This window comes from Lates calcarifer, linkage group LG18 (assembly GCF_001640805.2).
Source record: "Lates calcarifer isolate ASB-BC8 linkage group LG18, TLL_Latcal_v3, whole genome shotgun sequence".
In the NCBI taxonomy this organism is placed as follows: Eukaryota; Metazoa; Chordata; class Actinopteri; family Centropomidae; genus Lates; species Lates calcarifer.
The window spans coordinates 18,572,975-18,599,321 of NC_066850.1; the positions used below are offsets into that span (position 1 = coordinate 18,572,975).

General features: G+C 40.5%; 1 protein-coding gene across 2 annotated transcripts in view; it reads left to right on the top strand.

Moving 5' to 3' along the window:
- tmem178bb (transmembrane protein 178Bb) overlaps positions 1 to 26,347 on the top strand; it is a 106,003-nt gene that overhangs the window by 33,320 nt on the left and 46,336 nt on the right. The gene's annotated exons all lie outside the window — the stretch shown is intronic.

A 26,347-nucleotide genomic window follows, 5' to 3' on the forward strand; every position in this document is an offset into this window, starting at 1 on the left:
CGCTGTGGGCTCAGATCATCACTCTGATACCAGCAGCCTCATGTCCTTTTTCCTTTTTTAAAGCCCAGGGCTGATGGAAACAAAGGGACAAATTGAGGCCACAGTGAGTTGAATAATGAAAACTGTATGCTCCAGAAAAGCGTAAGAAAGTAACGCAGACATGTTCCCCCTCCATCGCTCCACACCCCAGAGGAGCTGCACAGATGGAAACGCTGTGAGAGGGCTGGTTGTAGTGTTAATTAAATGCATGGAGAGCCTGTTTTTAGCTGGAAAAGTTGGTCAGGATAAGTAGACAAGCATTGATGATGGATGTCTCTCTCTCTCTCTCTGTGTGTGTGTGTGTGTGTGTGTGTGTGTGTGGATGTAAGCACAGTCTAAGGAAGCAAAGTGCTGACATCATAGCTACCCAAAGCCTTCTGGTGCCCTGAGCAGAACTGAATTCCTCCAGCTCTCCTGTCATTCAAATACATAATCACACAAATATGGTTTTCACTGCAGAGGTTCTGCTCATTCAGTCCAGACCAACAAAATAAAAAATCTATTGACCTTATAGTGTTGATGCAGTTAATTTACACACTGACATATTATATAGGAACCAATAGGAGTAAACATGAAGTCACATGGACTAATAGGTAACTCATTTGTTGCACTGGGAAAATGTTGCAGCTGTCATCTTTTATCATCAGTGCTACATGGAGTGACATGCGGGCAATAAAATGGTATGGCCTGCTGTAGAGTTTGATTGTGCTGCGAGTTGACTGTATTTTGTGCTGGTTGGCTGCTGTGCCATATTATATTGTGTTTTATTATTTTAGGGTCAGAGTCACTGTGTTTAGGTCTTGGGTTTAAATAAAAAACTGTTTCATATTTTGGTGAAGATAAGGATTGAGCTGATGGAGAATGACGTCCTTGCAGCTGTAATAAAACCAGCTTGTGAGGTTGTGTCTGTTTCAGAGGAGGAGCTCCTCTCACTGGTTGGCTTCTAAAGCCTGTGACTAACAGGGTAATGTGACTAATCAAATACGGTCCACCTGGCTGTCACACCCACAACTTCCTGCACAGCTCTCCCTCACAGAGCTACTGTCTGTCTGTGGGGCCCTGGGGAACCACAGGCTGCCTGGAGCTCCTCTCTCACCAGGGTGGCCTGCTGTGACAACATGGGCCCATTATGTTGGGCAGAAATTAAATGAAATGTCATCAATACACCAAGCACATATGCTACTCAGTGTCCTGACTCAAGCTGAGCTGAGTCCTCTATTAAAAGTCCTGGTAGTCAGTACTTGTCAGAAATTAGCAGTTTGTCTGACTGATGTCTCTGTCTTATTAAAAATTCCTGTGACTTCTTCTAGGGTAAGGATTTGAATTCCCATAAACAGTCACTAGTGACTGAATCTGGCTGCTCTGTTTCATTCAGCACAGACATTCCATTGGTAAACTTTGAGGAGATACAAGACTTGTCTTCACCAGAAACACCATCTCCATTAGTTTGTTCAAATGCTTAATACAACTTACAGCAATACAACTTTCAGGCACATCGTCTGGACAAGGACCTCTTGTTGTTGTATGAATAGTGACTGTTGTTGCTCAGAAGCAAAGGCAGAAGTAATTCTGGTGAAAGTACACAGGGCACAGAGGATGATAGACAGAGGATACAAACAGTTTTTAACACAAGAAACTGTGGTTTATGTTCTCCAGAGTCAGTGTGCATTTCTCTAACCTACCACTAACATCTCTCTCTGACAGCGACCAAGTTTAAGAAGACTTAAATGTGGCCTGTGGCGTTCTCTGATAAACAAACAGTAGTAATGTTTACATGCAGTGTTTCTCACAGTAACTCATTGTGTGCAATGTTAAAGTCTAAGAATGGACAGCATGGACTGCACTTATATAGCACTTTCCTAGTCATGTTGACCACTCAAAGATCTACAGATCACATTCACCCATTCACTAAGATAACACTGATGGCATCACAAGGGTTAAGCTGAGTACTAACCATGACTAGTAAGCTGATCTTCATTTGTAAAATTAAATGGAGCTGGAGATTTCTGTCATGTCTGAAAAAGTAACCCTGATGACTTCAGAGTTATCATCAGGGTTTGGTTAGGTATAGCTGCTTGTTAGATATCTTTTTGAATCTGATATTCACACCCACTTCATTGGCCAGCCGTGTGGAGGTGAGAAAGGAGCCAGGGTTTGAGCCTCTCTTTCAGAAGAGGGTCTGAAAATGTATGTGGTTATCCCAGTATTCAAATGATATCATGTCTCCCACAGTCTCTAAACTGTAAAGGGGACTCACTCAGCTAACCACACTATTAAAAAACACTACTACATCTAATAAAAACAGATAATCATCAGGGTTATGTTTACGATCTTGTAGGAGAGTGTGCATGGTATCCAGTTCTCTCTAGATTACTGTGGTAAAATGTTCTTATGTGAGCAATATCGTAATTACAAGCTGATAGCTTTAGGCCACAGAGGACACACACACACACACACATATGCTGGCAGGAGGACCATGTGCACATATGTTCACTCAAATGTTCAAACCACTCTCAGCTCTGTGATAGTGACTATGTGTCAAAATCTGCCAGCAGCCTCCAGGATCTGCCCCTTCTGCATTTGGAGTGGTGCATGCTGGGATTACAGGATATTAGTGGCAGGCTGAGGGCTGGCCAGACCCATCACTCATTTTACAAGTCAAATAGGAGGGGCGCAGAGAGAACACAGAGGAGACAGGAGTTAGTGAAACAAGGAAGGCTTGACAGAAAGAGAAGAGAGTGGAGGGGAGAGTGCAGCCTGCAGCGGTGTGTGGGGAATGCTGTCATCATTATTCAAATGTGATGCAAATTTCATGCTTCCAACTGATTCCACATTTTGCTTGAAATGGGACTTTGAATCAAGGCAGGGACAATATGAGGAAGGGAAATAAGCAAAAAACATCAGAGGAGGATGAATCCAATCAAAACAGAGCCAATGACACAGAGAGGCCTTATCTTAGAAACAGGGCCAAAACCTCTCCCGCTGATTAATTCACTTTTACCTCAAATTCCCATCTTTCCCTTCTTATGCAATGTCGATTCCCCACACCAAAGGGCACTGTAATTGGACTTGGCCATTCAGGCCTGAAAATCAGCTCCATCAAAATTTGAAATAACCTTCCCATCTTCACTCACGTGGCTTAGATTATTCACCATCACTCTACCATTTTATACTGCTGTGCTCTCTGAATGCAGGGAAGCATACAAGGACATCAAGTGGGTAAAAACTGTAGGAGACTTTCACATTTGCTGTTAATCCTCTGTGTGACATTTATGTCATAACTAAGCCTTGTTACGCCACCATTTCCTACTGAGCTTGAAACAACTAAAGCAAATAAATGAGCTAATAAAGCTAATAATTTTTACCCCAGTAGCGCTGGTTAGTTGGTCAATCTTTCAGTTGAGATCACCACAACTATGAATAAGATTCCACTACAGTCCTGGTTCCCAGAGCTTGATTCTTAACCAGGTCAAAAGTTTTTAATCCAAAAATATTTAAAAAAAAATAACAAACTACGCCAACTATTATGAAATACACTCAGCTCAATGCTGCCCTGGAGACTAAACCCTTAATTTTTAACACTCTCTAAGAAAAATGTCAGCTTTTTTTTTTTTTTTTTTTTTTTCCAGTTGTGTTGGTTGGTTAATTGTTACCTTTCAAACAAATGCTGGATGGAGTGCTGTGAAATTCATGTTTCCCTCAGGATGAAGGGTTTTCATTTCATTTCAATTTGTCCATGACTAAATACCTGCAAAAATAATGACATTCCCATCAGCCTCAGTTGTGTTTTGTTTTTAGTGCTAATTAGCATGCGTTAGCATGTTAACAGACTAAATTAAGATAGTAAACATCGTAAACATTATACTTGCTAAACATCAGGGTAATATTGTCATTGTGAGCATGTTGCAATGCTGATGTCAACCTTTAGCTCAAAGCTCTGCCGTGTAGTGTGTTTAAGTACAGCCTGACAGAGCCACTAGCATTGCTGTGAATGCTAGACTTTTAATCCTGACTCCTGGTGTGACTGTATTATGGGCTGGAAATAAGAGTCCCAGTGGTCACCTCTTCTTCTTATTTTAAATCAAATTCACCAGAGCTCATTCGCTAGGACTGTTCTGCTATTAAATAATAGGAAATGAATTTTGAAATGAACAGTTATTGCATATAAAAAACAGACGTTAAAAAACAATATAACTTATCAGTTATTACAGAGTCACTCAGCAGATACATTTATGTGTTCAAGACATTTTGTTGTATACTCATTTAAAGCAGTAATTCAGCTTCAGTCAATACATTTAATGTCAAATGACGAGAGAGAGAGAGAGGCAGGGGAGGGGAGGTGATTTATTTCACAAACAGCAGCAGCAGCAGTAACAGCATCTCGTGTGAAAAAGGATGGAAAAGAACAGTTTTCACCAAAGGTGTCACTAAAATGAAGAACCATATGTCAGACTAAACAGGTTGGTGTGGCTGAAAATGTTCTAATAACTATTATTATAACTACACATCACTACACTCTGTTAACAGTAAACAGTTGTTCAAAGAGAGAGCAGATCAAGGAGACAGATTGACCTCAGTAAGACTTAAACCACAGAGTGAACAACCATCACGTCGCACCGTCTGTCTACATCAACACAGGCAGTCTAAGATCTGTGGATGGCCGAGGCTGTACTTGTGTTAGTTGGTCAGTATCTCTGCTCTCCGTGATCAAGTGCAGAGAGTAGAAGTGTAGAACTGTAGGCAGTCTGCATGTGGGTCAGCTCTGTGATGTAGTCCTGGGTTAGCACACTGCTCTGTGCCATCTTAGCTTGGCTCCAGCTGTCTGACAGTGCAGACATGGCATGACACACATTCAGGAGACATGTTGAAATGTTTCAGAATGAACCTCATACAGATCTGATATCTGTGGCTTCCACTGGCGTGTTTGAATGCTTAGATTCTACAGCATCCTATAATGTAAGGAATGTTTCTAACTGAGTGCTTCTATAAATGTCTTGTCCATGGAAACAGTGATGAACGAACAATGAAGACTTATGGGTACTGTATTATTTGACATTCAAAAATATATTCCAAATTAATTGCTTGCAAAATCATCTGAAGGGTTATTCATCTAATGCAACAAAGGTCTTGCCTGTGTCAGTGATAGACATTGCACAGTGTAGGGATTTATGTTTGTTTCATGGTTTCCAGAAAGTAAAGGTTAGCCATACCTTAGGGCCAGGATTGTAAAAGCAGGTTCAATGCAAAAAGACTTTGAAGCTACTCTTGTAGCATGAAGCACCTCGATAAAAGCTTCCTCCAAAAGACCTGTGACTGGGTTTCTATTTCTTCTACTTCTCTGCCAAAAAATCGGGCATAATCACACAGCTCATGAATGATAATCAGCATCTTTGGGCAGGAATTATTTTAATGTAGGCCAATGAGAATCAATCTTTAAGAACAAACTTTGTCACACTGCAGTGGGAAAATTTGACTTCTACAAACTCACTAGCATCTCTGCTCCTTCAAGGTTATTGAAACATGCTGTGTTTAATGAGTAATTTGTTTCCATAAAAGCAGCAGGCCTTGCTGTCAACTCAAACTGAGATGAAATGAAATAGCGCTCAAATTAAAATAACAGCTACTGTGTTAACAGCAAGACTGAGTCGCTGCAGACTCTGTAAGGAACTTGCTGACAGTAACAGAGGTGCCAGTCACAACAAAGGATTGGACAAAGGTCCCTTGGGCCTCAGATATTTTACAAAGGGCTTAAAAAATCTGTCACCACCTCGCAGCTCCTCAAGGACCACAAATCAAAATGAACCGAAACAATGAAGGATTTCAGCTGCTCCTGTAGAATAATTGACTAAACTTTAAAGCTGAACTAGGCAAGATTTTCCAGTTAGAATCCTTCCAGCTTTCTGTGGCTGGACCATAGCGGAGCAGCATGTCCCCACTGGCTGTTATGAAATTAAATTCTGCTAAGGTACTGCCACTGGTGCCAAATCTACTCTACAATGAGAAAGTAACAAACTTAAGAGTGAAATACATGTCTCCTGAACAGCAGTCATGTAGACAGCTGTATTCACTATTATTGGATTTCCTGGAGCCTTCTTTTCTTTGGTAATCTTTCATAAACAACACCATCGACTAACACTGTAGAGGTGTTGGGTCAAAGGAACTCAATTTTCAAAGTTAGGTAAATATCATGATCAGAGTTTAAAGAAGCTAACACTGACTGTTGCTAGGAAACAGGGTGTGAACAGCGGTCTCCTGGGTCAAAGACGCATGCTTTGTTTGCCTGCCTCCATCCACCCTGACCTCCTCCCTGTGATGTTCTGAGGCTCTAAAACAATATAACAGACAAGACAAGACTCAAGTCTCACAGCTTATCACCTCTCAATTTAACAAACATACACTGCATTTAGACATTTGAACAAATTATTGATTTTCCTTGTGTGATCTGTCTCAGGATGTAACAAATAATTGTTAGATTTGTTATATTTGCAGTCCTACCAACAGTAGGGCTAACAACTGTCTGTCTCTTGGAACAGTCTGCAGTTCCCCTCATTCAACTCTAAGTTTCACAATCACTGGTCCAGACTGAAACATCTCAACAACCACTGAATAGATTGCTTTGAAATTTGGTTTTTAGGTGGTTATGATGTCCAAAGGACGAATCCTAATTACTTTGATTTTCAGCTGACATCTGTGGTTTCAAGTGTAATTTCAGAGCAACTACTGGGCAGATTACAATGCAGTTTGGTGTAGACATGCATGATCTTGGTGAACTTGGTGATCACCTGGCTGCTTATCTAGCGCCATCATTATGTCAGATTTTTAATTTTGCCAGTTCTTTGGTTTATCTATCTTAAAGTTTGATTTTGTGAACAACAAACATTACAATACAACCTTGCGCACTTGTGTGTTTTTTTTGTTTTTTTTTCGAAACATACTTGATGTATTAAATTGACAATTAACTATAGGGTGTCACTGTGTCTGAGATGGAAAGAATTCATCCTCTGGGGACTGGGTATGTACAGTAAATGTCATTGGAAGATGTTATTGGAAGGCAGTATTTGTTTGTTGCTTCACATTAGCAAATTATCCTCTATCACAGCTAAAGACACAACAGTATATTTTGAGATAATTTGACAGAAACATAAAATTTGAACTTGATGGCAGTTGTTGAGATTGGTTGCCCCTGACAATGCTGTTGGACAGAGAGACAGAGCCTCTCCTATTGGGCCAAAAAATGTGGGATACAGGGACATACTTTAGTCCTATACACCCTCTCTGTACCTTATCCTTTTGTCCTCTGTGAGGTAAGGAAGATGGTGGGTCGCAAGGGTGGTACAGAAAAAGGGGGGGGGGGGGGGGACTGCAATGGTGCAATCAATCCATCATTACTCTCCTTTACCAAAGCCTCAGGAGAGATTTAGGACTCCCTGTTGCAGATGGCTGTCATCTGTTATGGGGGAGGGGCTGCCACCCAAACTGAAAACCCCATAGACCTTCAAATGAAACAACAGCAGGATGTGTGGGTATGAGGTGTTAAAACCGACCTCACTGTATGATCATGGCAACCACAATCCTGTCATTTCAGAACTGCAGTGCAGTCGTTCAGCCTAACTATAGGAATCCTCAGACTGGCCTGTTGTGGAGAAGAATGTGCCTGAACCTTAGATCGCTCCTCTAATTGTACTGTATACCTATTCATAAAATTGAAATAGAAAAGTGGCTCTGGAAATTTGAAACCTGAACTTGGCTTGAGACCCAATGCTATATTTTTGTTGTCCTTTAACTGACATACATTTATTTGTCAGGCACTTTTGCTACAACACTCAGTTTCAGATTCTCCCTGACACAAACCACAAGGTTGCAAGTGCATAAATTAAGCTTCAGTGCTCTTTGGCATTGATTCTTCAAGTTTCTTAACTATACTGGAGGGATGACACACCATTGTTCAAAAGATATTCCCACATTTGGTGTTTTGATGATAGTGGTGGAGCGTGCTGTCTAACACATCAGTCCAAAACCTCCCATAGGTGTTCAACTGGGTTGAGGTCTAGTGACTGCGAAAGCCTCAGTATCTGATTCACATCATTCTCATACTCATCAAACCATTCAGTGACTAGTTGTGTCCTGTGGATGGGGTCATTGAGACCACTCCCATCAGGACAGAGCTGTTTCATCCTAGATTAAAGGGGATCACTCAGAACAACTTAGTATTGATTTATAATGACCTTTCCCTCTATGGAGACAAGTGGACCCAAAGCATGCCAGCAAACCCCAGGCCGGTCCCATTCTCTTGGTGTACGCCACACATGCACTCATCCACTTGTGGAGAATATGGTGAAGGACGACTCATCTGACCATATCACTTTCCTCCACATCTCTGTAGACCTGTGTCTGTGGTGAACTCTAACACGTCATCATCTTTGTAATAAGGGGTTCATACACAGCAGCCCTGCTATAGTATCCCTCTCTATGTGGTGGTTGATGGACTGTTGTTGCTGATACAGTCATGTCCTGCATTGACATTCTCAGTAACCTGAAGAAGAGTTGCTGATTGTAGCAAACAGGTGCATAAACAGGTGCATAAACCTGAATGAGGGAGTTCAGGTTGGTGGGTTCCATGCTAGAAATCCCTCTACAGGAGCAAAGCATTGGAAACCTGAACCTAATTGGACCAGCAACAGGAAGCTAGTGGAGAGTAGTGAAAAGTGTACTGGCTGAAGATTTTGATCCAAGAGTTCAGGGTTTGATCCAAACCTCTTACCTCACCCTGCCTCCCTCCAAGACAAGTGATGTGTTTGCTTGGATGAACAGAAAGGCTCTCTTCCAAAACCAAAAATGCTCAATTTCTCCTAGGTTGTGTCTTTAGTGGCAATAAAAGAAAGCACTTGTCTATGACACTGGACTGGTCTCTTTTAACCATGACCACAATCTTTCTTTAACCTAGCCAAGTAGCTTTTGTTGTCCAAATTGAACCAAACTTTAGGCTGGAGGAGTTCTTGGTTACAGCCACATCACAGCTTTGGTACAGTTAAAGGTGCTATATGTCAGTTTTTCCTGTCACTACATAGCCAGTGTTTGCCTTAGCCACTGTTGTGTTACAAGACAAGAGGTTAGAATACGTTCTCTGGGCAGTGTTACCTCTTCCACCATCCTCTCATGGCAGACTGAGGGCAGACTGGACACTACAGTGACTCACTAATACCAAGTGATATTATGAGACAGTACGGGCCAAGGGCTACTTGGTTAGCATGCTAACTTTCAATAGAAGAAAAGTGATAAAAATACAGGCACTGACATTGCTAACACTGGAGACAGTTCTTATGAAAAAAGATATGAAGTTTGATGCTGACCTCACAACATTTCTTCTAGACTGGTCAGTCAGTGATAACAAAAACTTACATATAGCACCGTTATCTAGTAGCCACTCTAGTACTACAGTAAGTTCAGCCTTTTTTGGGGAGAGCCTCATCTTTCTGATATTAATCCTCCTCCTGCTAATTTTCATTTGTGTTCACCATATGATACATAATTCATAAGGAAATGCAAATAGAATCACTGTAACACTACTTGGCTGCAAACTGGTTATGGTGAGGGTGTGTTCAGAAGCTTTGGATGCTAGAAAAGCAACTGCTTAGACAGAGTCTGATGAAATCCCACTGAGCTTCTCTGGAGAAAACACCAGGTATTCTTCTCTTTAATTGGTTATTACTTCAGAAGTGGGTCTGACAGCACTGTGTGAGGCAGAAATGACACAACCTGTTTTTTTTGTTTTTTTTTTTTTTTTGGGGGGGGGGGGGGGGTGGGGCTACAACACATTTCATATTTCAACATAATAATTCTTCAATATTTCAACATTATAAGTTCTTCAAGAATATCTGATCAGTTTTTAATTCATAGACATGATCATCCATGGCTCCCAGTGTAGTTGGGCATTTTTGAATATATATATGTTTGGGGATTAACCTAGTATATATTTTCTTTTTTCCAGGTATTTAATGTGCTATGACTGAATTAGAAAGACACACACACACACACACACACACACAGTGGTTGCTATATATACTTGATTAATTAGATATTTCTTAAAATGATATTTGGCCTCCTGCCTTAAAGAATCAGACATTTCCTCCATCATCCCACTACAATGGAGGTACACAGAATTTTGTTCGTGTTGCAGCATTGAAACAATCTCCAGACAGTACAGTAGTTCTGTAAGGCTAAAGCTACAGCCCTTCTTTCAGCTAAATCATATATTGTCCATGTCCATTTTTGAGTACATTATATTATATTGTTTAAGTCAATAAATATTACTATGGAATTGTCAAAATGCTTTAAGCAGCACAAGCTGAATTCCATTCACCTCCTGTAATGTTGTAGAGGAGGTATAAAACCAAAACTGCATGGCCACAAAAACTCATCTTCTGTAGTTTCGGAAGAACTGATTCTATAATATTTTGTTATTGCTGTGTGCATTTTATTAATCCTCCTAGTGCAGTTTTGAGTGTTAGTGTTAGTTGCAGACATGCATCAATTTGACATCTTCTAAATTGAGGTAATTACTGTGTTCACAGATATGTAAATCCACTGTAAGGTGTCGCACACACGTGCACACACATATACACACACACAGCCACTGTTCCACTCACATTTGCTATGAGCCAGCAGTAGATGAGCCTCATTGTGTGAGGATATTGAAAGAGGTAAAACAGCAGACAGCTGGGGTTAGTGAATACACAGTGGTCAGGCTATAGTCTGACCCCCCTCTCCCTTCAACCTGCTAAAGCCTCCAACCCCCATCTGCCCCTGTGCATCCTCGCAGCTGGGTGGATGCAGCATCAGGATGGCTGTGCTGCCTCCGTGCCTTCTCTCCATTCTAATCCCGTGGGTGTGGGTGTGGGAGCAGGGAGGAGGGACAGAGGGAGAGATGAAGTGGGTCACGCAAAAATGAGGCCATGTAGGGCTTGAACTGTAGCAGGACCTCCCATCTGGCAGAAAGCTGTCTAACCTATCTGCTATGGGCACAAATGAAACAGGCCAAAGCAGCTGGCTCAGGTTTCCCCTGGGGATGTTCTCCAATCAGAGTACAATTCTCACTGAGCATAAATGATGATTTTATACAATGTTTATTTTTCCTGAATTTTCCTGAATGAAGGCTATAACTTATGTCTTTATGCATGCATACAAAATTTTATATGTACATTTTAGCATTCAAAATTGTTAATTCATTTTAATCTTGTGGTTAATGTGTATATGTTGTTTTATATGTACTGATTCCATGCATCCTTTAGTTCAGAAGCAGGCAACAATAAACATGAAGTCAGGGAGTCAGTGGTTGGCAACAGACAGGCAGGAAAACTGGGCAAAAAAGGAAGGCCTGGGGTTATTGCGAGTCAGGTGGCAGTGACAGGATCTGAAATGACAAGAGAGTTAATGATACTTGTCAAAGACAGGCAGAGAGTAAATGAATAACTGAATGAGGGGCTACTGTTCATACTATTAATTACCTGCTATAATTTTAATAATTATGCTGCACAGAAAGGGGAGCAGTGGGAGGTGAAAAACAGGCTGAAAATACTGTTATTCTGAGGAAATAGCTGGACTAAACTGTGGTAAACAGAAGAAAAAGACATTTTAGAAAAGCTTTTAAATATTGCTAATTACATATGCTTAAAACTGCCTGATATAGTATGTAGGAAATACATGAATTGTAAGTGTGGGGACATCTTATATTAATAAAGTGGTATGATTTGACCATTTGCTAAAATTAATGTAGTAAGTTAAACAGTTTTTGCTTGCAATAATTGGAAAGGACAGTTAACAGGAATAGTTAATATTTCATAACTATGTAAAAGCATAGAGTAAAAGTATGTTTTTATAGATAATTTAAAGGCAGACAGTGATATTTCTTGTCTAAGTTATTCAGGTAAGCTGTAACAGAAACAGCCCTGTCACCCCTGGTTTTCAGCCTAGATCAGGGGATAGCTAACAGGGCCTTATCGGGAGATCTCAGGTTATGAGCTGGAGAGAACTGATTTAGAAGTTCAGACAGGTAGTTTGGTGCCATACTATGCAGAGCCATAAAGTCAAGAGTAATATTTTAAAATCAATTCTAATCATAATTTGGCTTGTAAGACCAGTCTGTCATTGAACACATACATCTTAAACCATGAAACATGTCTAGACCTTTAATCCTCTGAACAACAGCAAGTCATAACCCTAACACTGGGCAAACTGCCAAACTATCTCTTTTACATGCTGTGACTGAAAACTATAGAGTGACTTTGAATCATCAGAATCAGAATCCTTTTTGAATCTTTTTTGACAAAATACAGCTGAGTCTTGGCTTGAAATGTGTCTAGTGTTTGCAGTGTTGGGCAGTACTGATGCTACAAGTTTAACTACATTTCCATTAGCAAGCAATTTTTTCCAAGCAGTAGTAGCATAGTGTGACCAGTCACTGGATAGCTATCCTTAATTTCAGCTCAGCAGAACACTGATATTTGGGATTTCTCTGAAACCCCAAATTCCAAACAACCATTTCTATCCTTAAGGGTTGCGTGGGGGTGGGGGTGAGCCAATCCCAGCTGACACTGGGTGAGAGGCGAGGTACATCCTGGACAGATCACCAGTCTATCTGACATATAGAGACAAACAACCATTCACACTCACATTCACACCTACAGGCAATTTAGAGTCACCAATTAACCTGCATGTGTTTGGACTGTGAGAACCCACACAGGCACTAGGGAGAACACACAAACAGAAAAGCCCGGGGCTCAAACCCAGAACCCTCTTGCTGTGAGGAGACAGTGCTAACTACTAAACCAACACACTGTCCTTGCTGTCCTCATATAACATATTATAAAATGTGTAACTAAAGACTGGCTGAAATTGAATCTTTAATTAATAAATTTACTAATCCTGAAAATTTGAATGTCTTTGAAAGGATTTCTTTCTATAATATCTGTGCATGGCAGCTGTAGAAGGGTCAAGGTTAGGAAGAATTGATGGTTGTAGCAATCATAATGATGGTAAATGGTATACATGATTATGGTATAGTAATGGTTTGGCAACTAGAGCATTTGATTAAGGTCAGGGAAATATTGTGATTGCAGTTAAAAACAAGCACAAATAGTTGGATTATAACAGGATGTGAATGACAGCCTCCTCCACCTGAGCCTCTGCACCCTTATTTTTTTTACCTGCTTCTTGCATTGGTACTAGCAGGAGATGTCCTAAGATGACCCTAAGGTCTGGTATAGGGGCTGATCTGGTCATCTTTTAAAGGGTTGGTATCAGTTGGTTTTAGCTGATCCTTCCTTTTCTAACTCTGCTGTGTTTTGTCCACCTCACCCAGCTAGTGTTACAGTGCTGACATCTGGCTGTAGTGTGAGCTTTTCTCTACACATGCAAGTGAAAATGTGAGGGTGAATGAGAAAAATCATTTGGGTGACTCTGATTCTACACATCCAGACTGGCAAAACAGACTGATTAATCTCTAATCTCACTAGGAAATATACAAAATGTTTGTACAATATACAAAACATTTAGCAGCAGTTTCAGCTGACATTTCATATCAGCTGTTGCGACATACTGTTGCTTCTGTTAGTAACTTGATGACAGAACAAAATTGAACTTGACTATTATCTGGATAAAATTCTCTCTGCAAGCCAGTGATTGCACTTGGCTTAAGTGTGGAGGAAGAATCTCCATTCTGTGTTTTATGTACTCCCAGCAACTCCGACAGTGAGAAGTCTCCTCTAGTGAGATGATCTAACTGATCACAACAGGGCATTCTCACAGTTGAACTGTCATTCCAAATTTTCCTAATTGAAGCTTATAGTTTTGAACCAGAAGCCTCAATACTCACGAGAAGAGAAGTGTGAATTTAGTAGGCTACACCTGTTATTTCAGTGTGTCAGGTACATATTTAATCAACATTTTGGTAATATAATATAAGAACACACAGGTCCACAGCTAGACCTTTACTGCATGTCATATTGCCTATCTGTTATATATATATACATAGCAATGACATGCAGTAAGTCTGGACTGTTATATATGTACAAATGTTGATTAATATGTACTGACACTAAATAAGTGTGTGCTAGTGTCAGTGTCTGTGTCGTGTGTGTATATGATAATACTGACTTCTGTGTATATTATATATACATATACATATACATATACATAAAGAAACAGATTGGACTCAGCATTGGCAGATACCAGATAACATTTAAAGGGCTATGTGTGAGAATTGGCAAACACAGCATATTGCTGTCATTCAGGATGCACTCACAGGCCACACACAACCAAGTTTCAACCCTCACCTTCACATTGAGCTAAATAAATCTAACCTCAGCAGAGGGCAGTTGTTGATATGTTGCCAAGCCTGCATGTATTGGAGAATAATGTTTTCCACACAGGTTCACCTTGCAATCTCCTTGTTTGCCCAGTCAGAGACAGGGAAGACATAGTAGTGGCAGGAGTAGAGGATGAGCCACGTGAGGTAAAGAAATGAGAGGGAGAGCAACTAGAGCGGCAGCATCAGTACCTGAGCATGAGAGAGAGAAGAGCTGCACAGTCACAAGTCTTCATCCTCTCATGTTGGACTGAGGGCAGACTGGACGCTACAGTGACTCACAATCACCTTTTGAGCTACAGGGTGGTATTACAAGATAGGACAACTCTGGGCTAGCTGGTTAGCATGCAAAAAAAATAGGCATCTCTGCAACACAATACATAGACGTCTTTTGATAATCTTCATTCATTCTTTATTTCTGGACGTCTTAAACTGAAGTACTTACATATAGCCCCTTGAAGAGCTCAGATTGGGATCGGGCCTCCAGTACTGTATGTTAGCACTGAATATAGACTGTGTACTGCAGAAGTGTCCAGAAGGGTCCTATAGGGACACTGGAGTTTGTATTTTGTTTGCAAGGACCTTCACACAAATTGCTGTTTTTAGACATTTTTTTTTTTTTATTTGGAAGGTGTATTTTTACATTTTGATGGTGCTAGGCTAGCAGTTTCTACTTAGCTAGGCTAAAAGAATCCTGGACCTGTCTACGTACTGAAGGTATAGAATGAAATTGATATAATTCTCTACATACATTATTCTAAGATTATCTTCTTCCTTAATGATACTTGAATCAACCCATCCATTGGATCGCTATCCAAATCGCAATCCTTCATCTTCATTATCAAGACAGCAGACAGCTAAATACACATTCAGAATTAAGCTTTAACCAAAGGTCAAGCACCATCGCTCAAGGAGGAGATTAGACTGAGTCTCCCTTTACTGCCCAGCCTTTCACAAGCCAAAAATAGACCTTTGCAAGAAAATGACCAGTATGCAAACATCTGCAAAGTATAGATACAATAAAAAATATGCATACAAACAGACACACATTTCTCCACTCCCTCTGTGCAGTCACTTCCAGTCACAATCACTAACAGAGAGGAAATGGTGTCTGGCTCAGAGATGTTTGCAGAAGACTGTAGGGCAATTTGGCTAAAATGAGTTAGAAATCCATTTGGGAGAGCGGGAGCAATAGGCTGCAAGGAGTGGCTCTCTGTGAGGCGATGTAATGTTGTGTAATGTAATGTGTCTCCTGGTGCAAAAAAAATGCCCAAGGTTTTGGATTAGTCTTCTCCAGGTGTCATTGTCCACAGAGACAAGCTTCGGAGAGGTTAATGTAGCACCTGCTAGTTAAGAAATCAAACAGTGCAGCTGTAGGCCAAATGCAGCAGTAGTGATCGATACAGGATACTGAATGTATCACACAGGCCAAGCATCAGATTACTCATTCTCAGTCTGTTCTCTGACTTCACACAAGTACAGTGCATCCTTATGATGTGCAGTGCTCCCAGCTCATATGGATATGCTTAACTTAGGACAGAAAATCATTTTGTATGTAAAACAACATATACAGTCACATTGTGTATATTGCCACTTTCAAAGTGCTTTAAATGACAGTCTTGTAAAATCTAGTTAACAGGATCTGGTGTGTGTGAGAAAGGGAAATATAGTTTACACATCTGACTATATGTAATGTAAAAACTTTTGCTCATTAAGATCAGCTCACAGCAAATTATCACCAACTCTGCAGCTCCCATCACTTCTAAGGAGCCTTTTTAGCCTCTTTTTACTCACTGTTTTGATGTTGTATAGTACAAACAGTAGAGGGTCAAAAGTACAGTTGAGCATCAGTAAAGCACAGTGTTCCTGAGTTCCTATATTTCAATCAAGTCTTTGCATGCTTCACTTATTTCATTTTAGATTGATTGAATTCTACTAATGTGGTTAATGGTTATAGATATGAACACAGCATTAATACTTAACATTACTGCTCAGTTCTCTATTAGTGAAATTAATCTAATTTTTGTGATAAGTAAATGAAAGATTTAGAAATGTTGGCCAGTCTTTAGTTACACTTACAGAAGGACAAGATTTTATGATTATATATTGTAGGACAGTGAGGACAGCGTGGTGGTGCAGTGGTTAGCACTGTTACCTCACAGCAATAAGGTTCCAGGTTTGAACCCCAGCTCACCTGAGGCTTTTCTGTGTGGAGTTTGCATGTTCTCCCTGTGCCTGTGTGGGTTTCCTCTGGATACCCTTAAGTCTAAAGACATGCAGGTGGCAAGTGGTGGTGGGTAAATTTCCTGCAGGGATGAATGTGAGAGTACACTTTCATCAAGTAGAGACAAACACAACTACGATGAATTCTAATGTCCAAATTGGAAAGTAGTTGCTAACACTTTCAACACAACAACTGTATTCATCTGCTTTGTTTTTCCTGCCTCCAAATGGCAAAAGAAAAAAAATCTATTAGTGTAAAATCACCTGAAACTAAGAATTGTGTTTTCATTAGCTTAGAATGAGCCCCTCATATATCCATATGGGAGTAGATCCTCTTTCCACAGAGGACATCATGTTTCTGCACTGGCTGTAAAGAGGGCCTTTCATGTTTCAACATTACCTGAAGGCCACCATAGGTCCTCATACACGTTTAGACAGGGACAGGTGAGGGGAAAGTATTCAGTTGGTTACAATCTGCAACCTCATCGCTAGATGCACCCTGGCCCTTTAATGTTGTGGAACAGCTGTGGATAAAAGAAACAATGCTGACTGTTGGTTTCATACTGGAAATGAACAGTGGTCTCCTGAGTGAAAGTCAACCCCATGAACCCCTGTCTACACACTACGTCACCCGTGGCCTTTAGAGGTCACCTGACAATAAAACATAACTATGGGTTATAATACAGTCTCTGTTGTAATGTTTCCTTTCCAGCAAACAAGACAAATTTACATTGTTTTGGAGTGAATGCATAAGTGAATATTTGGAAATGGTCTAGACTGGGCTGCTGATCACTGCATTTGGCATGTTTAAGTTTTTATTTAATGGTTTTGTGTGTGTGTGTGTGTGTGTGTGTGTGTGTGTGTGTGTGTGTGTGTGCACGGTTCCTTATCCCTTTATAAATATTTAAACAGGAAGACTGGATTACCTGAGGCATGAATACAATTGAGGTAATGCACTCTAAAAACAGACCCAACAGGTTCACAGGATGTGCTTTTGTCCTCATTCTCCAGCCTGCGTCATGTTAGTTATTCCTGCAAAATTAGAAGATCTTGATCGTTTGTTGCATGGCAACACCAATCCAGTTAGATGTTGTCATGTATACAGACTCAATTGTGACTTATTTAAAGATCAACAAATGGCATTTGTGGTAACGGTGTGCACATAGCAGCTTACCTGTGGACTCAATGACATGTCCTTTACCCTCATAAAACATAATCAGCACATGGCCAAGACTTCATCAGGAACACCATACTGGTACTGGGTGGAGCCTCCCTTTGCTTTAAAAATAGCCTCAGTTCTTTGTGATATGGTTTCTTCAAGATGTTGGGAACTTTCCTCTGAGAAACCTTCCTGTTCTACCTCATCCCAAAGGTGTTCTACTGGATTCAGATCTGGTGACTGGGGAGGCCACTGAAGTTCACTGAACTCACTGTCATGATCATGAAACCAGTCTGAGATTTCAGATAGGTTGTGATATTCAAACCATGACTGATTGGTATGAAGGGGCCAAAGTGAGTCAAGAAAACATTCCCCCCACCATTACACTTCCAGGAGCCTGGATTGTTGACACAAGGCAGGTAGGCTCCATAGATTCATGCTATTGAAGATAAATTCTGAGCCTACCATCTGCTGCCTCAGCAGAAATTCAGATCCATCAGATCAGACTACATGTTTCCAGTCTTGAACTGTCCAGTTTTGGTGAGCCTGTGTCCACTGCAGCCTCAGATTTCTGTTCCTGGCTGAAAGGAGTGGAACCTGACGTGGTCTTCTGCTGTTGTAGTTCATGTGAGATGCTTTTTTGTTCACCACAGTTGTAAAAGCCTTTCTATCAGCTCCAATCAGTCTGACCATGACCTCTGGCCTCTTTCATCAGCAAAGTGTTTCCCTCTACAGAACTGCTGCTCACTGGATGGTTTTGTTTTTGACTCCATTCTGAGTAAAAACTTTAGAGACTGTTGTGTGTGAAAATCCCCGGAAATCAGCAGTTTCAGAAATCCAACCAGCCTGTCTGACTCCAATAATTATGTCACAGTCGCTGAGATCACATTTTTCCTTACTCAAATGTTTAATGTGAAAATTATCTGAAGCTCCTGACCTGGATCTGCAGGATTTTATACACTGCACCACTGCTATGTGATTGGATAATGGCATGAAAGAGCAGGTGTACAGGTGTTTCTAATAAAGTGCACTGGGAATGTATGACAAAGAATACCAGAAAATAAACTGATGAAGAACAAGATACATATTTGTGTTTAGTAAAGGAAATCTATACTAAAATATAAATCATTTTCAAAACAATCACACCAAAGGCTGTGCAAAATAAAAGGAAATGACTTGATTATGTGTACATAACTGGGCTGTTTGTTTGGCCTTTATGTCAGAGTGCATTGCCCAAGTTGTTATGTTTGGGAATGTTACCATCTGTCCAGAAAGACAGTTAAGGAGTAATGTAATCTGACATTTAGAAACGTGGAAAGATCTGGGTCACAATGTTCTGGCTTGATGTTTATTAATGAGGTGAAACAGCCTTTCTCGGGAAATGTTTTGATGAGAGTGTTTCAGGAAAGGGGATCTAGTTTGTCTGACTGTGTGACTGTTTGGTTTGGGTCTGTATCTCGGCCAAAAGGCACTGACTGAAATGTTATAAGAGAGGAGACCATCTGTATTAGAGTTAGAATGCTAGTTGCACATTGACCTGAAGGTTGTGTGTAACTGTATCCTCTGCGTGCACACAAAAAGATATAAAGAGCATCCTCATCCGAATTCACCTGTGGGTTCAGTTTCTTTCTTCAGTAAGGTCAATGAGCGAAGAAAGGGTTTTCCCCCCCTCACAAGATGTACATCACACTTTAACAAGACAGTTTAACATGGAGGAAGCATTACATCAGCAGAAAATTAAAACAGGAGCTGACCAGAAAAGGCATCTTTGTAAAATATGATGAAATACACTCATGTAAAAGGACACATTAGAATTAAGGTATGTCTGTGTGCTTGTTTCAAGTAACAACTGGTCAGGCAGACAGTCAAACAGGTGTGTCAGAATTCCAATCAACATGACTCATGCATTGACCACTGGGAGGCAGCGAATGTGCCTTGAGCACCTATTCTGCCTGGAATAAAACAGAGGACGAGCATCTTGTGCATTTGTTGACAGCATGTCATGCGAACCCTTTGTTTATGCAGTCTGAATACAGTGAGTAAAGGCAGACTCTGCCAGTTGCAATGAAAAACTGAGAAGTACTTACAGAACTTAAATACTCTAAATATTAACTTTAAACAAATTAGTTCAATGTTAGGATAGACATAGTTGGTCCTGGATCTTCTACAGTTTCATGCAGCTGTTCTATAGATAATTGATCTGCTACTTGATCTGATCAGTACTCACTTATCAGATGTCTACTCCTGGCCCACCTGAGATCATCTGTTGTAAGATAAGCTACTGACAGATCTTCTTGGCATAATGTATATAAATGTATCTCTGCCATCTGACACCCAGTATTTTCTGTGAGAGCTGACTGTGGTACTAGGCTGTAGGCAGTAGGGAGTTCCACCCAGCTGGGTGTGTGGTGACTTAAGCCTGTTTAAAAAAAAAAAGAAAAAAAAGTGAAACCTGAATAAGAAGTCATTTCAGATCATCACTGGCTCTGCAGAGGGAAATAAAGAGATACTTGTTTAATTAGTTATTCACCAGTGCAATACAGTCACCTGTTTGCTATACTGGACACTACATGTGGAAGTGTGACATATGTAGAGTTTATTCTGGCACTCCAGTTGAGCTGCAGTAGACACCTTAGAGAAGTGTTGCTATAAATTCCCAGACAAAAAGACAGGGAGAATGCCCTTGTGATAGAGGAGTCTCCAGCCCACTGTCAAGCTTTATGCTTACTCATCCATCTCTACCATATAGCAGCAAGATATATGAAGGTGACTTCACATCACACTGCAGAAATGGTTCTGACTCAGAATAACTTGTACTTAATACTGTATAGTACTGCACTTGTTATTAATGCAGTTTAATGTTGTGCTTGTCTATTTGTTGTCTTGTATAAAGTGTTGTCACTTTCAGTCATAGTATGAATATAAGTGACTTGTTGAAGATTTAAGGTAGGAAATATTAAATCAATAAATAATACAGAAGCCTCTACCTTTATCATGCTGACTGTAAATGCAGTGCTGTTCGTGGTAGGGCCTACCATGACACTGTGCCTTGGTTTGGCCTGGAACAAGAACGTTTGACAACTTTTGGCAAGATCACCACGAAATCAGTTTTTTGTCTTTTAAATTGATTTTTTTTTTTTTTTTTTTTTTTTTTCAATTTCAGTCCTCTGTATCTGTTCACCCAGAGCCTTTCTGTGTGGAATTTACATGTTCTCCCTGGGCCTGCATTTGTTCTTTCTGGGAACTGGGACATTTTAGACATGGGTGTACCCTGCCTCTAGCCCAGTGTCGGTGTCAGGGATTGGCTCCAGCCCCCCACAGCCCTTAAGGATAAGTGGTATAGATAATGACGCCATAACACAAAGTCTATGGTGACACCACTAGTGTTGGATTTGTTGGCATTAGGATGTCCTGTCTATGACGTATCTTTGGTCCCACTCATAAGGGGAAACACTTTCTATTTTTTGTGAGGAACATATGTACTAGAGCACTTCTTGCACCTCTTGTTATGTCACTGACAAGAGGAACTTGTTGCTTTCTGCATTCACCTGCTCAAAGTCTCTTGACTCAGTGGACTCTGAGCATTTGTCAGGCCTTCATTCCCCAGCTCGTACTCTTTAAATCCAAGAACATCCACATCGAAACATCCATTCCAGCATATAATAGAATGGGTGTTGCAGAATAACTGACAGCTGAGCAGTCATGACCTGATTGTAAATGTTTATGTTTATGAATGAGCCCTAATTACTGCCCATTCTTGATTGTCAGTGTTGTATGTTCTGTCTACATTGCAGTAGAGGAAACCCTTTTAAAACCCTGCAGTTTCAATGGGCATAAATTATATTGTCCCCTTTAATGGTTTCCTTAATGCACTATCTGTATGTGAGCAGTGTGTGAACAGTGGTGAGCTGCATTAGAATTAGTTGGTTGGATGAGAGCAGCCCATTGCTACATCAGCCTCTTACCAGGGTCATCAGTTTTATTGGCCTATTTGAAAACCTTCCAGGTCTTAGAGGTTTCCTCAAACATCCGGAAAATCCATACCAGTCCCATGACAGATCACTGCCAGCCACCTGTCTGTTCATGTAACATCAACAGAAATCTGTGTTCTAAAGCCAGCAGGATCGCACAGTTAAGATCTACTTCAAACACTACACAGGGGAAGTAGCTCTGAAGTAAGGGGAGATGTCTTGTGGGAGCCTTAAGGAAAGTCTTCACCGAGTACATGAATTACACTTGGTAAGGTTAGAACATTGAGTGATTTTTTCTCCTGAATAGAGGCACCTTCCTAGAAACATACCAGCATTAGCTGACAGAGTTACCATCCAGGTAAGGTCTCATCCTGGTTTGGTTATGTACAAGCATGGGCATAGGAGTCATTATAAATTCTAAACCTTTCAGACTGGAAATCATATTTTCATATTATCCACCTGTTTTGCAGCATTGGTGAAGTCACCCACATGTTTCAGAAGGGCTATTTTGAACCCTAGTGGATTTACCACAACTTGGGTTAAATTTACTCAAGTTTTATAATCCAGATTTGCTTAGCAGATGTTGACCATTCCTGAATGGGGCAGTGCACATATCTGTTAGCTAAAAGTACTGTCAGTTCCTTCTGGACCTAATCTACAGTGCAGTGCAGTACAGTGTTTTCTTTTTATGTATATTTTTAGTTCTACTCCATTACATTTCTGAGGGATATATTGTACTTTTTGCCCCACAACATGTACCTGACAGTCATACTTACTTTATAACTGCATTGTTATAGATTAAACCACCCAAGTGTGTAATAAGCAGTTTAATTAACTCAACATTCTCATTCACAACATGAAATGGTCCTTATGGGTTATTGCAGGAGTGGTACTAATCTAATGATATACTTAAGATAATTATATAAGTGCTTTTGAAAAAACTTTTTTACTACTTCTGTATAAGTAAAGGATCTAAATATGTCCACCACTGTGTAGTTTCACGTTAGCCAGATAATAATAGGTAGTGGACTTTCATAACCGTTCATTTGTGAATGAGAATCTTATTTTTTTCACCACCTGGAACTGAGGGGTTGACAGACTGGGCTGGGCTAAAATAATCAAGTATTATTGTTTTTACATATCATAGTTTTTCATCATATGGTCAGTGTACATAAAAATCCCCAGGATTATGGAGACTAATGTATGGAGACTAATAAAGAGATTATTTACAAGCTGCCATCTGTTAATATTTACATTTTTTCCCCTAACTGCTTGCTGGGCAGAACCTAAAACAGATAACAGCAAAAAACAGTTACCGGTAATACAATCCATATGTCCCATACTTTTTAAGCTTTCATAAAGCTACAATATACAAGTAGAGGAAATCAAGCTAGTGTTAGCATGAGGTTCAAAAGTAAACCACTGCCTCTCCTGCCCCTCCCTCTCCCTGCTCCATTACACTCTGCCCAGCCCTTCACTTTAGCTAATACAGGAATCAGAACTTGCTAGCCTGTGAGTCAGTGATAGAAACATTTCCCAGCAGCTAATACTAGCTTGAGGCCGTGGTGTGTGAGGAGTGGTAGACCCTAAGTGTGTTCACACACTGATTGACAGCTGTGAGCTCCCACCCCACATTGTAACTTAAAAATATTAGAAAAAGTTGTACTGTAACTTCAAGTAGAAGAATGAAATGTGTTATTATTTGTATTGGTCGTATTTTAGGATTCACACAGCTCCAGTTTATGCATCAAATAGGCTCCATCTAGTCTCTCTGTGGGTGGTGGGTGCTGACTGCACCGCAACTAAAGAGATAGTCATGAGTGGGCAATTATCATTGTCAGTAGCTGTGGTCTCCTGGGTTTGCTTGTTTAATGTGTGTGTGTGTGTGTGTGTGTGTGTGGTTGTGATGCTGTTGTGTGAGTGTGTGCATGGCTGCAGGACAGAGGAGAGGCAGGAGAGTGTTATCCTGGTTGTCTCTATTTGTGCAGTTCAAATCTTCCAGGACTCCAGTAATGCAATTTTCAGTGGGCCACACAGCGCTGCCAGAAATAATTAGAGCGGACATTTGGTGTAATGTAATGGTGTCGAAAGGAAGCAGTGCTCTTTCTCCACCAGCTAGAAAATTACAGTCGTGGTATGAACATATTTTATTTTACAGCCCCCATTCTCATATAAACACAGGGCTCTGTCTCAGGCAGAGACACATACAGACACAGGTTATATGAAAGATAATGGTGAACCAGAAAAGGCAGAGAGTAGAGAATTGGTATATTTTTGGACATTTTGCCAATTTACATGACTAAATGAAATAAATAATTAAAAAAGAAAAATTGACAGCAAGAGTGAAGCAACATGTAATTATGGTACAGACACTATCCATCCAAGTAAGCTTACAGCCAGTGCAGCACATCTCAGTTAAGTCCATCTGTGACCAAGTCAGCATTACATGTCCATACCCTGAAAACTTTGCCAGTTGTCCAGAGTAAAGATGTACAAAACTCAGTGTTGTCAGAACACATAGTGTTACATGCCAAGTACAGGAAGGAAAAAGAGGCTTTCAGGAAACGGTGACTTTTTTTCTCTCCTCACTGTGCCACTAGATTTGTTAATTAACCAGGGAAGCCTATGTACCTGCACGTGTCCAGCCTCTGCAACAAGCCACACCTGATGTGAGCCTTTCTAACAATGTCTGTGTTTCTACTATGTCATCACGAGACTGTTCATTGTTGTACCATTGAATGCTGGGATTTGAACACTAGTGAATATTAAAAATAGGTCTGTTTTTCTGGTAGCACATTTTCAGAACTGAGCATTGCCAAAGTCAGTCCAAAGCAGAATTCTGTGGTCTATCATGTAATGTAAATGTAATGTAAATTAAAGACCTTCTAGCACTTTACGTATGTATGTGACTTTGACAAGTCCTCCAAATTAAGAGACAAAACAGGTTGTCATTGTTGTCCCAAACAACCCCTATGTTCATAGCCACAATAGCAGTGTGGTTTGAGGCTTGGCAATGTCATTTGAGCAGTTTACTACTTCCAAGCATCTATCTAGCAACTACTGGATGGACTACCATCAGGTTTCACACAGGCATTCATGTTCTCCAGAAGATGAATCCCCTGAGTTGTCATCCATCACCACCATGTGGTTGACATTTGTGGTTTTTGAGTGTAAAATCTCAAAATTAGATCGACATGGAAGTTCATGGAAGTTGATAGCTTCACGTTCCCCTCAGGAGAACTAATAGCTTTATAGCACCATCATCAGGAAAAAATAAGTGCTGGATTAGCACTTAGCAGCAAATGATAGTACTTGAACACGATAAACTAACAAGGTGAACATTATACCTGCTAAACTAGGACCATTGTCGTAGACATGACTCCCTGTCACCCAAAGAAACAAAAAGAAAAAGATAGAAAACAAAATATTTTATTTATGTTATTTACCTAATTATTTACCTAATTCAGGTGCTCTTGTTGGTGGTTGCCAGCAGTGGTTAGTAGTTCAAGCCCGGGGCTTTTCTGTATGGAGTTTGCATGTACTCCCTGTGCCTGTGTGGGTTCTCTCCGGGTACTCCGGCTTCCTCCCACCATCCAAAGACATGCATGTTAGGTTAATTAGTCACTCTAAATTGCCTGTAGGTGTGAATGGTTGTGGTTGATCTATATTTGTTGGCCCTGCAATGGACTGGCGATCTGTACAGGCCCCGCCTATCACCCAGTGACAGCCGGGATAGGCTCTAGTCCTTAACGAATAAGCCGTATAGATAATGAATAATTAATGAAAAGGTACTCTTTTCATTTCAGCTCAGTTTCTGACAGTTAAACACAGTCTCTGCATTTACAGTCACGTTTCTCTCCTCCCATTCAGCCTGGCGGCAGTGATGAGGATGATAGCAGCTCTCCTTCAAGTTCCTTAATTGTTAATTATTATTAACCAACTATCCAGTTCCAGCTGTACAAAGCACCACCCAAGATGGTACAGTTGTCGGCGCGAAATGTGCTCATGCAGAAAACGTTTGGACAACTAAACTACTTGGTTAATGAGCATGGTCGTGGTTAAAAGAAACCTTTATTGTTGTTGGGGATGGGATCTGAATAGCAGTCAGCAATAATATATCTTAAACAACATTTTGTGGTTCAGATATCCTCCACCATTTTGGTTCAGTATTTCTGCAACTCAGCATGTCTCCATTAATTCGAACATATTCCTGACTGTCAGTCTGACTCAGGTCTACATTGTCAGTGAAGTATATTTCATCTAGAAACCCCACACACATCACCAGGCCAGGGGACTCTCAGAGACGTTTATAATTACACACTGAATGGCTCCCTTGACTGATTCGTTAATAGCTTTTGAAGAACGCATCATTTCTCTGACAGCCATTGTATCGGAGTTGTAGATAATGGAAATGTATGTTAAAAGTGCTTCAGCGTTGACACAATGGGGTCTAATACAACAGCAGATTGTCATTGTTTTAGGGAAGATGAGTGATTTGCCAGTGTCTGGGTATTTAATTAATAACTGCAGACATAGCCTCTCCAGCTGAATCATGCCTCTGTGGAACAATGTTATCTTAACATTCTGCTCTGT